Raw genomic sequence first — 14,410 nt, forward strand, 5'->3', positions numbered from 1 at the left:
TCTCTTGCCTTGGTTACAAGTGAGTGTTTGATCACAAGAAAGAATGAGAAAGAAGAAAGCGATCCAAGCGCAAGAGCTTAAAAGAACACGACAAATCTCTCTCACTAGTCACTAATGCTTTTGTGGAATTGGGAGAGGATTTGATCACTTGAGTGTGTCTTGTATTGAATGCCTAGCTCTTGTAAGTGGTTGGAAGGTTGAAAACTTGGATGACTTGAATGTGGGGAGGTTGGGGGTATTTATAACCCCAACCACCAAACTAGTCGTTTGGTGCAGGCTGCTGTCGCATGGCGCACCGGACAGTCCGGTGCGCCAGCCACGTCACCAAGCCGTTGGGTTCCGACCGTTGGAGCTCTGACTTCTGGGCCCGCCTGGATGTCCGGTGGCACACCGGACATGCACTGTAGAGTGTCTGATGTGCCACTTCGCGCGTGCCTGACTTCTGCGCGCTCTGGCGCGCATTTAATGCCTCTACAGGTGACCGTTGGCGCGAAGTAGTCGTTGCCCCGCTGGCTCACCGGACAGTCCGGTGCACACCGGACATGTCCGGTGAATTATAGCGGAGCGAATGCCCGAAGCTGGCGAGTTCCTGAGACGCCCTTCCTTGGAGCACCGGACAGTCCGGTGTACACCGGACAGTCCGGTGAATTATAGCGAAGCGCCTCTGGATTTTCCCGAAGGTGAGGAGTTCAGCGTGAAGTCCCCTGGTGCACCGGACACTGTTCGATGGCACACCGGACAGTCCGATGCGCCAGACCAGGGCACACTTCGGTTATCCCTTTGCTCTCCTTGTTGAACCCAATTCTTGGTCTTTTTATTGGCTAAGTGTGAACCTTTGACACCTGTATAACTTATACACTAGAGCAAACTAGTTAGTCCAATTATTTGTGTTGGGCAATTCAACCACCAAAATCAATTTTAGGAAATAGGTGTAAGCCTAATTCCCTTTCAATCTCCCCCTTTTTGGTGATTGATGCCAACACAAACCAAAGCAAATATAGAAGTGCATAATTGAACTAGCTTGCATAATGTAAGTGCAAAGGTTGCTTGGAATTGAGCCAATATAAATACTTATAAGATGCGCATGGATAGTTTCTTCATTGTTATAATTTTGGACCACGCTTGCACAACATGTTTTGTTTTTGCAAATTCTTTTGTAACTCCTTTTCAAAGTTCTTTTGCAAATAGTCAAAGGTAAATGAATAAGATTTTGCGAAGCATTTTCAAGATTTGAAACTTTCTCCCCCTGTATGAAATGCCTTTCCTTTGACTAAACAAAACTCCCCCTAAATGAAATCCTCCTCTTAGTGTTCAAGAGGGTTTTGAGATATCAATTTTGAAATACTACCTTCTCCCCCTTTTGAATACAATAAGATACCAATTTGAAATTTCCAATTGAAAATCATTTTAAAATTAGATGGTGGTGCGGTCCTTTTGCTTTGGGCTAATACTTTCTCCCCCTTTGGCATGAATCGCCAAAAATGGAGTCATTAGAGCCCTCAGAATTATTCTCTCACCCTTTGGTCATAAATAAATGAGTGAAGATTATACCAAAGCGGAGAGATGCTCGGAGTGACGGCAAAGGATGAGTTACAGAGTGGAAGCCTTTGTCTTCGCCGAAGACTCCAATTCCCTTTCAATACGCCTTATGACTTGGTTTGAAATAGACTTGAAAACACATTAGTCATAGCATATGAAAGAGACATGATCAAAGGTATATGAATGAGCTATGTGTGCAAATCAACAAAAGAAGTTCCTAGAATCAAGAATATTTAGCTCATGCCTAAGTTTGTTAAAGGTTTGCTCATAAAGAGGCTTGGTAAAGATATCAGCTAATTGATCTTTAGTATTAATGTATGAAATCTCGATATCTCCCTTTTGTTGGTGATCCCTTAAAAAGTGATACCGAATGGCTATGTGTTTAGTGCGGCTATGCTCAACGGGATTATCCGCCATGCGGATTGCACTCTCATTATCACATAGAAGAGGAACTTTGGTTAATTTGTAACCATAGTCCCTAAGGGTTTGCCTCATCCAAAGTAGTTGCGCGCAACAATGGCCTGCGGCAATGTACTCGGCTTCGGCGGTAGAAAGAGCTACGGAATTTTGCTTCTTTGAAGCCCAGGACACCAAGGATCTTCCCAAGAACTGTCAAGTCCCCGATGTGCTCTTTCTATTGATTTTACACCCTGCCCAATAGGCATCGGAATAACCAATTAAATCAAATGTGGATCCCCTAGGATACCAAAGCCCAAACTTAGGAGTATAAACTAAATATCTCAAGATTCGTTTTACGGCCGTAAGGTGAGCTTCCTTAGGTTCGGCTTGGATTCTTGCACACATGCATACGGAAAGCATAATATCTGGTCGTGATGCACATAAATAGAGTAAAGATCCTATCATCGACCGATATACCTTTTGATCCACGGAATTACCTTCCGTGTCGAGGTCGAGATGCCCATTTGTTCCCATGGGTGTCTTGATGGGTTTGGCATCCTTCATCCCAAACTTGCTTAGAATATCTTGAGTATACTTCGTTTGGCTTAGGAAGGTGCCCTCTTGGAGTTGCTTCACTTGAAATCCTAAGAAATACTTCAACTCCCCCATCATAGACATCTCGAACTTTCGTGTCATGATCCTACTAAACTCTTCACATGTAGACTCGTTAGTAGACCCAAATATAATATCATCAACATAAATTTGGCATACAAACAAGTCATTTTCAAGTGTTTTGGTAAAGAGCGTAGGATCGACTTTTCCAACTTTGAAGCCATTAGTGATAAGAAAATCTCTAAGGCATTCATACCATGCTCTTGGGGCTTGCTTGAGCCCATAAAGCGCCTTAGAGAGTTTATACACATGGTTAGGGTACTCACTATCTTCAAAGCCGGGGGGTTGCTCAACATAGACCTCTTCCTTGATTGGTCCATTGAGGAAGGCACTTTTCAAGTCCATTTGGTAAAGCTTGAAGCCATGGTAAGTAGCATAGGCCAATAATATACGAATTGACTCAAGCCTAGCTACGGGTGCATAGGTTTCACCGAAATCCAAACCTTCGACTTGGGAGTATCCCTTGGCCACAAGTCGAGCTTTGTTCCTTGTCACCACACCATGCTCGTCTTGCTTGTTGCGAAAGACCCACTTGGTTCCTACAACATTTTGATTAGGACGTGGAACCAAATGTCATACCTCATTCCTGGTGAAGTTGTTGAGCTCCTCTTGCATCGCCACCACCCAATCCGAATCTTGTAGTGCTTCCTCTACCCTGTGTGGCTCAATAGAGGAAATAAAAGAGTAATGCTCACAAAAATGTGCAACACGAGATCTAGTGGTTACCCCCTTATGAATGTCGCCGAGAATGGTGTCGACGGGGTGATCTCGTTGGATTGCTTGGTGGACTCTTGGGTGTGGAGGCCTTGGTTCATCATCCTCCTTGTCTTGATCATTTGCATCTCCCCCTTGATCATTGCCGTCATCTTGAGGTGGCTCATTTGTTTGATCTTCTCCTTCATCAACTTGAGCCTCATCCTCATTTTGAGTTGGTGGACATGCTTGCGTGGAGGAGGATGGTTGATCTTGTGCATTTGGAGGCTCTTTGGATTCTTTAGGACACACATCCCCAATGGACATGCTCCTTAGCGCGATGCACGGAGCCTCTTCATCACCTATCTCATCAAGATCAACTTGCTCTACTTGAGAGCCGTTAGTCTCATCAAACACAACGTCACAAGAAACTTCAACTTGTCCAGAGGACTTGTTAAAGACTCTATATGCCTTTGTGTTTGAATCATATCCTAGTAAAAAACCTTCTACAGTCTTAGGAGCAAATTTAGATTTTCTACCTCTTTTAACAAGAATAAAGCATTTGCTACCAAAGACTCTAAAATATGAAATATTGGGCTTTTTACCGGTTAGGAGTTCGTATGATGTCTTTTTGAGGATTCGGTGTAGATACAACCGGTTGATGGCGTAGCAAGCGGTGTTAACCGCCTCGGCCCAAAACCGATCCGAATTCTTGTACTCATCAAGCATGGTTCTTGCCATGTCCAATAAAGTTCTATTCTTCCTTTCCACTGCACCATTTTGTTGTGGCGTGTAGGGAGAGGATAACTCATGCTTGATGCCCTCCTCCTCAAGGAAGCCTTCAATTTGAGAGTTCTTGAACTCCGTCCCGTTGTCGCTTCTAATCTTTTTGATCCTCAAGCCGAACTCATTTTGAGCCCGTCTCAAGAATCCTTTTAAAGTCTCTTGGGTATGAGACTTTTCCTGTAAAAAGAATACCCAAGTGAAGCGAGAATAATCATCCACAATAACTAGACAGTACTTACTCCCGCCGATGCTTATGTAAGCGATCGGGCCGAATAGATCCATGTGTAGGAGCTCTAGTGGCATGTCAGTCGTCATGATGTTCTTATGTGGATGGTGAGCACCAACTTGCTTCCCTGCTTGGCATGCGCTACAAATCCTGTCTTTCTCAAAATGAACATTTGTTAATCTTAAAATGTGTTCTCCCTTTAGAAGCTTATGAAGATTCTTCATCCCAACATGGGCTAGTCGGCGGTGCCATAGCCAACCCATGTTAGTCTTAGCAATTAAGCATGTGTCGAGTTCAGCTCTATAAAAATCTACTAAGTATAGCTGACCCTCTAACACACCCTTAAATGCTATTGAATCATCACTTCTTCTAAAGACAGTGACACCTATATCAGTAAAAAGACAGTTGTAGCCCATTTTGCATAATTGAGAAACGGAAAGCAAATTGTAATCTAATGAATCTACAAGAAAACATTGGAAATAGAATGGTCAGGAGATATAGCAATTTTACCCAATCCTTTGACCAAACCTTGATTTCCATCCCCGAATGTGATAGCTCGTTGGGGATCTTGGTTTTTCTCATAGGAGAACATTTTCTTATCCCCTGTCATGTGGTTTGTGCATCCGCTGTCGATGATCCAACTTGAGCCCCCGGATGCATAAACCTACAAAGCATGTTTAGTTCTTGACTTTAGGTACCCAAATGGTTTTGGGTCCTTTGGCATTAGACACAAGAACTTTGGGTACCCAAACACAAGTCTTTGACCTCTTGTGCTTGCCCCCAACATATTTGGCAACTACCTTGCCGGATTTGTTAGTCAACACATATGATGCATCAAAAGTTTTGAATGAAATATCATGATCATTTGATGCACTAGGAGTTTTCTTCTTAGGCAACTTAGCACGGGTTGGTTGCCTAGAACTAGATGTCTCACCCTTATACATAAAAGCATGATTAGGCCCAGAGTGAGACTTCCTAGAATGAATTCTCCTAATTTTGCTCTCAGGATAGCCGACAGGGTATAAAATGTAACCCTCGTTATCCTGAGGCATGGGAGCCTTGCCCTTAACAAAATTAGACAATTTCTTAGGAGGGGCATTAAGTTTGACATTGTCCCCCTTTTGGAAGCCAATGCCATCCTTGATGCCAGGGCGTCTCCCACTATAAAGCATACTACGAGCAAATTTAAAATTTTTATTTTCAAGTTCATGCTCGGCAATTTTAGCATCTAATTTTGCTATATGATCATTTTGTTGTTTAATTAAAGCCATGTGATCATGAATAGCATTAATATCAACATCTCTACATCTAGTACAAATAGAAGTGTGTTCAACGGTAGATGTAGAAGGTTTGCAAGAATTAAGTTCAACAATCTTAGCACGCAATATATTATTTTTGTCTCTAAGATCGGAAATGGAAATATTGCAAACATCTAATTCTTTAGCCTTAGCAAGCAATTTTTCATTTTCAATCCTAAGGCTAGCAAGAGATATGTTTAATTCTTCAATCTTAGCAAGCAAATCATCATTATCATTTCTAAGATTGGGAATTGAAACATTACAAGCAATATAATCAACCTTAGCTAACAAATTAGAATTCTCATTTCTAAGGTTGTCTATAGTCTCATGGCAAGTGCTTAGCTCACTAGATAATTTTTCACATTTTTCAACTTCTAGAGCATAATCATTTGTAACTTTAACATGTTTTTTGTTTTCCTTGATTAGGAAGTCCTCTTGAGAGTCCAAGAGATCATCCTTCTCATGGATGGCACTAATTAATTCATTTAATTTATCTTTTTGTTGCATGTTTAAGTTGGCAAAAAGAGTACGTAAATTGCCTTCCTCATCACTAGCATTATCATCACTAGAAGACTCATATCTAGTGGAGGATTTGGATTTAACCTTCTTCTTTTTGCCGTCCTTTGCCATGAGGCATTTTGTGGCCGACGTTGGGGAAGAGAAGTCCCTTGGTGACGGCGATGTTGGCGCCGTCCTCGTCGTCGGAAGAGTCGCTAGAGCTTTCGTCGGAGTCCCACTCGCGACAAACATGGGCATCGCCGCCCTTCTTCTTGTAGTACCTCTTCTTCTCCTTTCTTCTCCCCTTCTTGTCGTCGCCCCTGTCACTGTCACTAGATATAGGACATTTTGCAATAAAGTGACCGGGCTTACCACACTTGTAGCAAACCTTCTTGGAGCGGGGCTTGTAATCTTTCCCCCTCCTTTGCTTGAGGATTTGGCGAAAGCTTTTGATGACAAGCGCCATTTCCTCGTTGTCGAGCTTGGAGGCGTCGATGTGTGTTCTACTCGGTGTAGACTCCTCCTTCTTCTCTTCCGTCACTTTGAATGCGACTGGTTGAGCTTCGGACGTAGAAGGACCGTCAAGCTCGTTGATCTTCCGTGAGCCCTTGATCATAAATTCAAAGCTCACAAAATTCCTGATAACTTCCTCGGGGGTCATTAGTGTATATCTTGGGTTGCCACGAATTAATTGTACTTGAGTAGGGTTAAGGAAAATAAGTGATCTTAGAATAACCTTAACCACCTCGTGGTCATCCCATTTCTTGCTCCCGAGGTTGCGCACTTGGTTCACCAAGGTTTTGAGCCGGTTGTACATATCTTGTGGCTCCTCCCCTTGGCGAAGACGGAAGCGACCGAGCTCCCCCTCGATCGTTTCTCGCTTGGTGATCTTGGTGAGTTCATCACCCTCGTGTGCGGTCTTGAGCACGTCCCACACTTCCTTGGCGCTTTTTAATCCTTGCACCTTGTTGTACTCCTCCCTACTTAGAGAGGCGAGGAGTATGGTTGTGGCTTGGGAGTTGAAGTGCTCGATTTGGGCCACCTCGTCCTCATCATAATCCTCATCCCCGACGGATGGTACCTGTGCTCCAAATTCAACAACATTCCATATACTTTTGTGGAGTGAGGTTAGATGAAATTTCATTAAATCACTCCACCTAGCATAATCTTCACCGTCAAAGGTTGGCGGTTTGCCTAATGGAACGGAAAGCAATGGAGTATGTCTAGAGGTGCGAGGGTAGTGTAAGGGGATCTTACTAAACTTCTTGCGCTCATGGCGCTTAGAAGTTACGGAGGGCGCGTCGGAGCCGGAGGTGGAAGGTGATGAAGTGTCGGTCTCGTAGTAGACCACCTTCCTCATTTTCTTTTTCTTGTCGCCACTCCGATGCGACTTGTGGGAAGAGGCTTTCTTCTCCTTCCCCTTTCCCTTTTTGCGGGACTCTTCGGATGAAGCCTTCCCGTGGCTTGTAGCGGGCTTGTCGTCGGTCTCCATCTCCTTCTTGGCGTGTTCTCCCGACATCACTTCGAGCGGTTAGGCTCTAATGAAGTATCAGCTTTGATACCAATTGAAAGTCGCCTAGAGGGGGGTGAATAGGGCAAAACTGAAATTGACAAAGTTAATCACAACTACAAGCCGGGTTAGCGTAAGAAATATAATCGAGTCCACGAGAGAGGGTGCAAAACAAAATCGCAAGCAAATAAAGAGTGTGACACGCGGATTTGTTTTACCGAGGTTCGGTTCTCGCAAACCTACTCCCTGTTGAGGTGGTCACAAAGACCGGGTCTCTTTCAACCCTTTCCCTCTCTCAAACGGTCACTCGGACCGAGTGAGCTTTCTCTTCTCAAATCAACCGGGAACAAAACTTCCCCGCAAGGACCACCACACAATTGGTGTCTCTTGCCTTGGTTACAAGTGAGTGTTTGATCACAAGAAAGAATGAGAAAGAAGAAAGCGATCCAAGCACAAGAGCTTAAAAGAACACGACAAATCTCTCTCACTAGTCACTAATGCTTTTGTGGAATTGGGAGAGGATTTGATCACTTGAGTGTGTCTTGTATTGAATGCCTAGCTCTTGTAAGTGGTTGGAAGGTTGAAAACTTGGATGACTTGAATGTGGGGTGGTTGGGGGTATTTATAACCCCAACCACCAAACTAGCTGTTTGGTGCAGGCTGCTGTCGCATGGCGCACCGGACACTGTCCGGTGCGCCAGCCACGTCACGAGGCCGTTGGGTTCCGACCGTTGGAGCTCTGACTTCTGGGTCCGCCTGGATGTCCGGTGGCACACCGGACATGCACTGTAGAGTGTCTGGTGTGCCACTTCGCGCGTGCCTGACTTCTGCGCGCTCTGGCGCGCATTTAATGCCTCTGCAGGTGACCGTTGGCGCGAAGTAGTCGTTGCCCCGCTGGCTCACCGGACAGTCCGGTGCACACCGGACATGTCCGGTGAATTATAGCGGAGCGAATGCCCGAAGCTGGCGAGTTCCTGAGACGCCCTTCCTTGGAGCACCGGACAGTCTGATGAATTATAGCGAAGCGCCTCTGGATTTTCCCGAAGGTGAGGAGTTCAGCGTGAAGTCCCCTGGTGCACCGGACACTGTCCGGTGGCACACCGGACAGTCCGATGCGCCAGACCAGGGCACACTTCGGTTATCCCTTTGCTCTCCTTGTTGAACCCAATTCTTGGTCTTTTTATTGGTTAAGTGTGAACCTTTGACACCTATATAACTTATACACTAGAGCAAACTAGTTAGTCCAATTATTTGTGTTGGGCAATTCAACCACCAAAATCAATTTTAGGAAATAGGTGTAAGCCTAATTCCCTTTCAGAAGCCTTCATAGAGGCGTGTCCAAACCCTCCGGGGTACAGTGTGCGGTCACCATGGGACCGGCTGACAGCCGTCTCGACCTACGGGCCCTCGGGCTCCGAGGAAGATGACGAGCCCGACTTTTGTTGGGATTTCTCCGGACTTGGTAACCCCAGTGCCATGCGGGACTTCATGACCGCATGTGACTACTGCCTTTCCGACTGTTCCGACGGTAGCCGCAGCTTCGACGACGAGGACTGTGACCCAAGTCCTGAATGTTTCCACATCGATCTAGGGGGTCCTGGCGAAGGCAACCATCTTGGTATACCGGAAAACGGTGATCCCCTAGGCCTGCGCCTCGCATTGACATCCTTCGGGAGCTAGCTGTGGTCCCAGTCCCTGCGGGGGGTCAGGACTCACAACTCGAGCAAATCCGCGAGATGCAGGCCAGGCTCGACGAGGGAGCACGAACGCTTGAGCCGTTCCGCCGGGACATCGGGCAGGAATGGGCGGGCCAACCTCTGATCGGAGAAGCGCGTCATCTACCCCAGGGCATCCAACACCGCATCACCGACGATGTCAGGGCAAGGCCGCCACCGGCTTCCAGTGGGGTCGGCCAGAACCTGGCTGCGGCAGCAATACTTCTCCGCGCGATGTCGGAGCCATCAACCACCGAAGGGCGACGTATCCAGGGAGAGCTCAAGAATCTCCTGGAGGATGCCGCGGTCCGACGGGCCAAAAGCTCTGCCTCCCGAAGGCAGGGGTACCCCTCGGAGCATCGCGCCGCGACTTCCCGATTCATGCGGGAAGCCTCGGTCCACACCGGGCGCACGCGCAACACAGCGCCTGCGGCCCCGGGTCGCCTCGGCAACGAGCACCATCACCGCAACCGTCGAGCCCACCTCGACGAGAAGGTGCGCCGAGGCTACCACCCCAGGCGTGGGGGACGCTACGACAGCGGGGAGGATCGGAGTCCCTCGCCCGAACCACCCGGTCTGCAGGCTTTCAGCCGGGCCATACGATGGGCGCCGTTCCCGACCCGGTTCCGGACCCCGACTACTATCACAAAGTACTCGGGGGAGACGAGGCCGGAACTGTGGCTCGCGGACTACCGGCTGGCCTGCCAACTGGGTGGAACGGACGATGACAACCTCATCATCCGCAACCTCCCCCTGTTCCTCTCCGACACCGCTCGAGCCTGGCTGGAGCACCTGCCTCCGGGGCAGATCTCCAACTGGTACGACCTGGTCCAAGCCTTCACCGGCAACTTCTAGGGCACGTACGTGCGCCCTGGGAACTCCTGGGATCTCCGAAGCTACCGCCAGCAGCCGGGAGAGTCTCTCCGGGACTACATCCGGCGATTCTCGAAGCGGCGCACCGAGCTGCCCAACATCACCGACTCGGATGTCATCGGCGCGTTCCTCGCCGGCACCACCTGCCGCGACCTGGTGAGCAAGCTGGGTCGCAAGACCCCCACCAGGGCGAGCGAGCTGATGGACATCGCCACCAAGTTCGCCTCTGGCCAGGAGGCGGTTGAGGCCATCTTCCGGAAGGACAAGCAGCCCCAGGGCCGCCCGCCGGAAGATGTCCCGAGGCGTCTACTCAGCGCGGCACCAAGAAGAAGGGCAAGAAGAAGTCGCAAGCAAAACACGACGCCGCCGACGCGGACCTTGTCGCCGCTGCTGAGTACAAGAACCCTCAGAAACCTCCCGGAGGCGCCAACCTCTTCGACAAGATGCTCAAGGAGCCGTGCCCCTATCATCAGGGGCCCGTCAAGCACACCCTTGAGGAGTGCGCCATGCTTCGGCGTCACTTTCACAAGGCCGGGCCACCTGCGGAAGGTGGTAGGGCCCACAACAACGACAAGAGGGAGGATCACAAGGCAGAGGAGTTCCCCGAGGTCCACGACTGCTTCATGATCTACGGTGGGCAAGTGACGAACGCCTCGGCTCGGCACCGCAAGCAAGAGCGTCGGGAGGTCTGCTCGGTAAAGGTGGCGGCGCTAGTCTACCTAGACTGGTCCGACAAGCCCATCACCTTCGACCAGGGCGACCACCCCGACCGCGTGCCGAGTCCAGGGAAATACCCGCTCGTTGTCGACCCCGTCATCGGCAACGTCAGGCTCACCAAGGTCCTCATGGACGGAGGCAGCAGCCTCAACATCATCTACGCCGAGACCCTCGGGCTCCTGCGGACCGATCTATCCTCGGTCCGGGCGGGCGCGACGCCTTTTCACGGGATCATCCCCGGGAAACGCGTCTAGCCCCTCGGACAACTCGATCTGCCCGTCTGCTTCAGGACTCCCTCCAACTTCCGAAGGGAAACCCTCACATTCGAGGTGGTCGGGTTTCGAGGAACCTACCACGCAGTGCTAGGGAGGCCATGCTACACCAAGTTCATGGCTATCCCCAACTATACCTACCTCAAGCTCAAGATGTCGGGCCCCAACGGGGTCATCACCGCCGGCCCCACGTACCGACACGCGTACGAATGCGACGTGGAGTGCGTGGAGTACGCCGAGGCCCTCGCCGAATCCGAGGCCCTCATCGCCGACCTGGAGAGCCAGCGGAGACGGTTAAGTCCGTCCCTCTTGACCCCAGCAACGACGCCTCCAAGCAGATCCGGATCGGCTCCGAGCTCGACCCCAAATAGGAAGCAGTGCTCGTCGACTTTCTCCGTGCAAACACCGACGTTTTCACGTGGAGTCCCTCGGACATGTCCGGCATACCGAGGGATGTCGTCGAGCACTCGCTGGATATCCGAGCTGGAGCCCGACCCGTGAAGCAGCCTCTGCGCCGATTCGACGAAGAAAAGCGCAGAGCCATAGGCGAGGAGATCCACAAGCTAATGGCAGCAGGGTTCATCAAAGAGGTATTCCATCCCGAATGGCTTGCCAACCCTGTGCTTGTGAGAAAGAAAGGAGGGAAATGGCGGATGTGTGTAGACTACACTGGTCTAAACAAAGCATGTCCGAAGGTTCCCTACCCTCTGCCTCGCATCGATCAAATCGTGGATTCCACTGCTGGGTGCGAGACCTTGTCTTTCCTCGATGCCTACTCAGGGTATCATCAAATCAGGATGAAAGAGTCCGACCAGCTCGCGACTTCTTTCATCACACCTTTTGGCATGTACTGCTACGTTACCATGCCATTTGGTCTGAGGAATGCGGGTGCGACGTACCAGAGGTGCATGAACCACGTGTTCGGCGAACACATTGGTCGAACGGTCGAGGCTTACGTCGACGACATCGTAGTTAAGACGAGGAAAGCCTCTGACCTCCTTTCCGACCTTGAAGCGACATTCTGGTGTCTCAAGGCGAAAGGCGTAAAACTCAATCCCGAGAAGTGTGTCTTCGGAGTACCCCGAGGCATGCTCTTGGGGTTCATCGTCTCCGAACGAGGCATCGAGGCCAACCCGAAGAAAATCGCGGCCATCACCAACATGGGGCCCATCAAGGACTTGAAAGGCGTACAGAGGGTCATGGGATGCCTTGCGGCTCTGAGCTGCTTCATCTCGCGCCTCGGCGAAAGAGGCCTACCTCTGTACCCCCTCTTAAGGAAGGCCGAGTGCTTCACTTGTACCCCTGAGGCCGAGGAAGCCCTCGGGAACCTGAAGGCGCTCCTCACGAACGCGCCCATCTTGGTGCCCCCCGCTACCGGAGAAGCCCTCTTGATCTACGTCGCTGCTACCACTCAGGTGGTCAGCACCGCGATCGTGGTTGAGAGACGAGAAGAGGGGCATGCATTGCCCATCCAGAGGCCACTCTACTTCATCAGTGAGGTGTTGTCCGAGACCAAGATCCGCTACCCACAAATTCAGAAGCTGTTGTACGCGGTGATCCTGACGTGGCGGAAGTTGCGACACTACTTCGAGTCTCATCCGGTGACTGTGGTGTCATCCTTCCCCTGGGGGAGATCATCCAGTGCCGAGAGGCCTCGGGTAGGATTGCAAAGTGGGCGGTGGAAATCATGGGCGAGACAATCTCGTTCGCCCCTCGGAAGGCCATCAAGTCCTAAGTCTTGGCAGACTTTGTGGCTGAATGGGTCGACACCCAGCTCCCAACGGCTCCGGTCCAACCGGAACTCTAGACCATGTTTTTTGACGGGTCGCTGATGAAGACCAGGGCAGGCGCAAGCCTGCTCTTCATCTCGCCTCTCGGGAAGCACCTACGCTACGTGCTACGCCTCCACTTCCCGCGCGTCCAATAATGTGGCCGAGTACGAGACTCTGGTCAACGGGTTGCACATCACCATCGAGCTAGGGGTCCGACGCCTCGACGCTCGCGGTGACTCACAGCTCGTCATTGACCAAGTCATGAAGAACTCCCACTGTCGCGACCCGAAGATGGAAGCCTACTGCGACGAGGTTTGGCGCCTGGAAGACAAGTTCTACGGGCTCGAGCTCAACCACGTCACCCGACGATACAACGAGACTGCGGACGAGCTGGCTAAGATCGCCTCGGGGCGAACAACGGTTCCCCCAGACGTCTTCTCCCGATACCTACATCAACCCTCAGTCAAGACCGACGACACGCCCGAGCCCGAGGCACCCTCGGCTCAGCCCGAGGCACCCTTGGCCCCCGAGGGTGAGGCACTGCGCTTCGAGGAAGAGTGGAACGGGGTCATGCCTAATCGAAACTGGCAGACCCCGTACCTACAATATCTCCACCGAGGAGAGCTACCCCTCGACCGAGCCGAAGCTCGGCGACTGGCGCGGCGCGCCAAGTTATTCGTCTTGCTGGGGGACGGGAAGGAGCTCTACCACCGCAGCCCCTCAGGCATCCTCCAGCGATGCATATCCATCGCCGAAGGCCAGGAGCTCTTACAAGAAATACACTCGGGGGCTTGCGGTCACCACGCAGCGCCCCGAGCCCTTGTTGGAAACGCCTTCCGACAAGGTTTCTATTGGCCGACCGCGGTGGCCGACGCCACTAGAATTGTCCGCACCTGCCAAGGGTGTCAATTCTACGCAAGGCAGACCCACCTGCCCGCTCAGGCTCTACAGACAATACCCATCACCTGGCCATTTGCTGTGTGGGGTCTGGACCTCGTCGGTCCCTTGCAGAAGGCACCCGGGGGTTACACGCACCTGCTGGTCGCCATCGACAAATTCTCCAAGTGGATAGAGGTCCGACCCCTAAACAGTATCCGGTCCGAACAGGCGATGGCGTTCTTCAACAACATCATCCATCGTTTCGGGGTCCCGAACTCCATCATCACCGACAACGGCACCCAGTTCACTGGCAGAAAGTTCCTGGACTTCTGCGAGGATCACCACATCCGGGTGGACTGGGCCGCCGTGGCTCACCCCATGACGAATGGGCAAGTAGAGCGTGCCAACGACATGATTCTGCAAGGACTCAAGCCACGGATCTACAATGACCTCAATAAGTTCGGCAAGCGATGGATGAAGGAGCTCCCCTCGGTGGTCTGGAGTCTGAGGACAACGCCGAGCCGAGCCATGGGCTTCACACCGTTCTTTCTAGTCTATGGG

Source organism: Zea mays, chromosome 8 (assembly GCF_902167145.1).
Source record: "Zea mays cultivar B73 chromosome 8, Zm-B73-REFERENCE-NAM-5.0, whole genome shotgun sequence".
Taxonomy (NCBI): Eukaryota; Viridiplantae; Streptophyta; class Magnoliopsida; order Poales; family Poaceae; genus Zea; species Zea mays.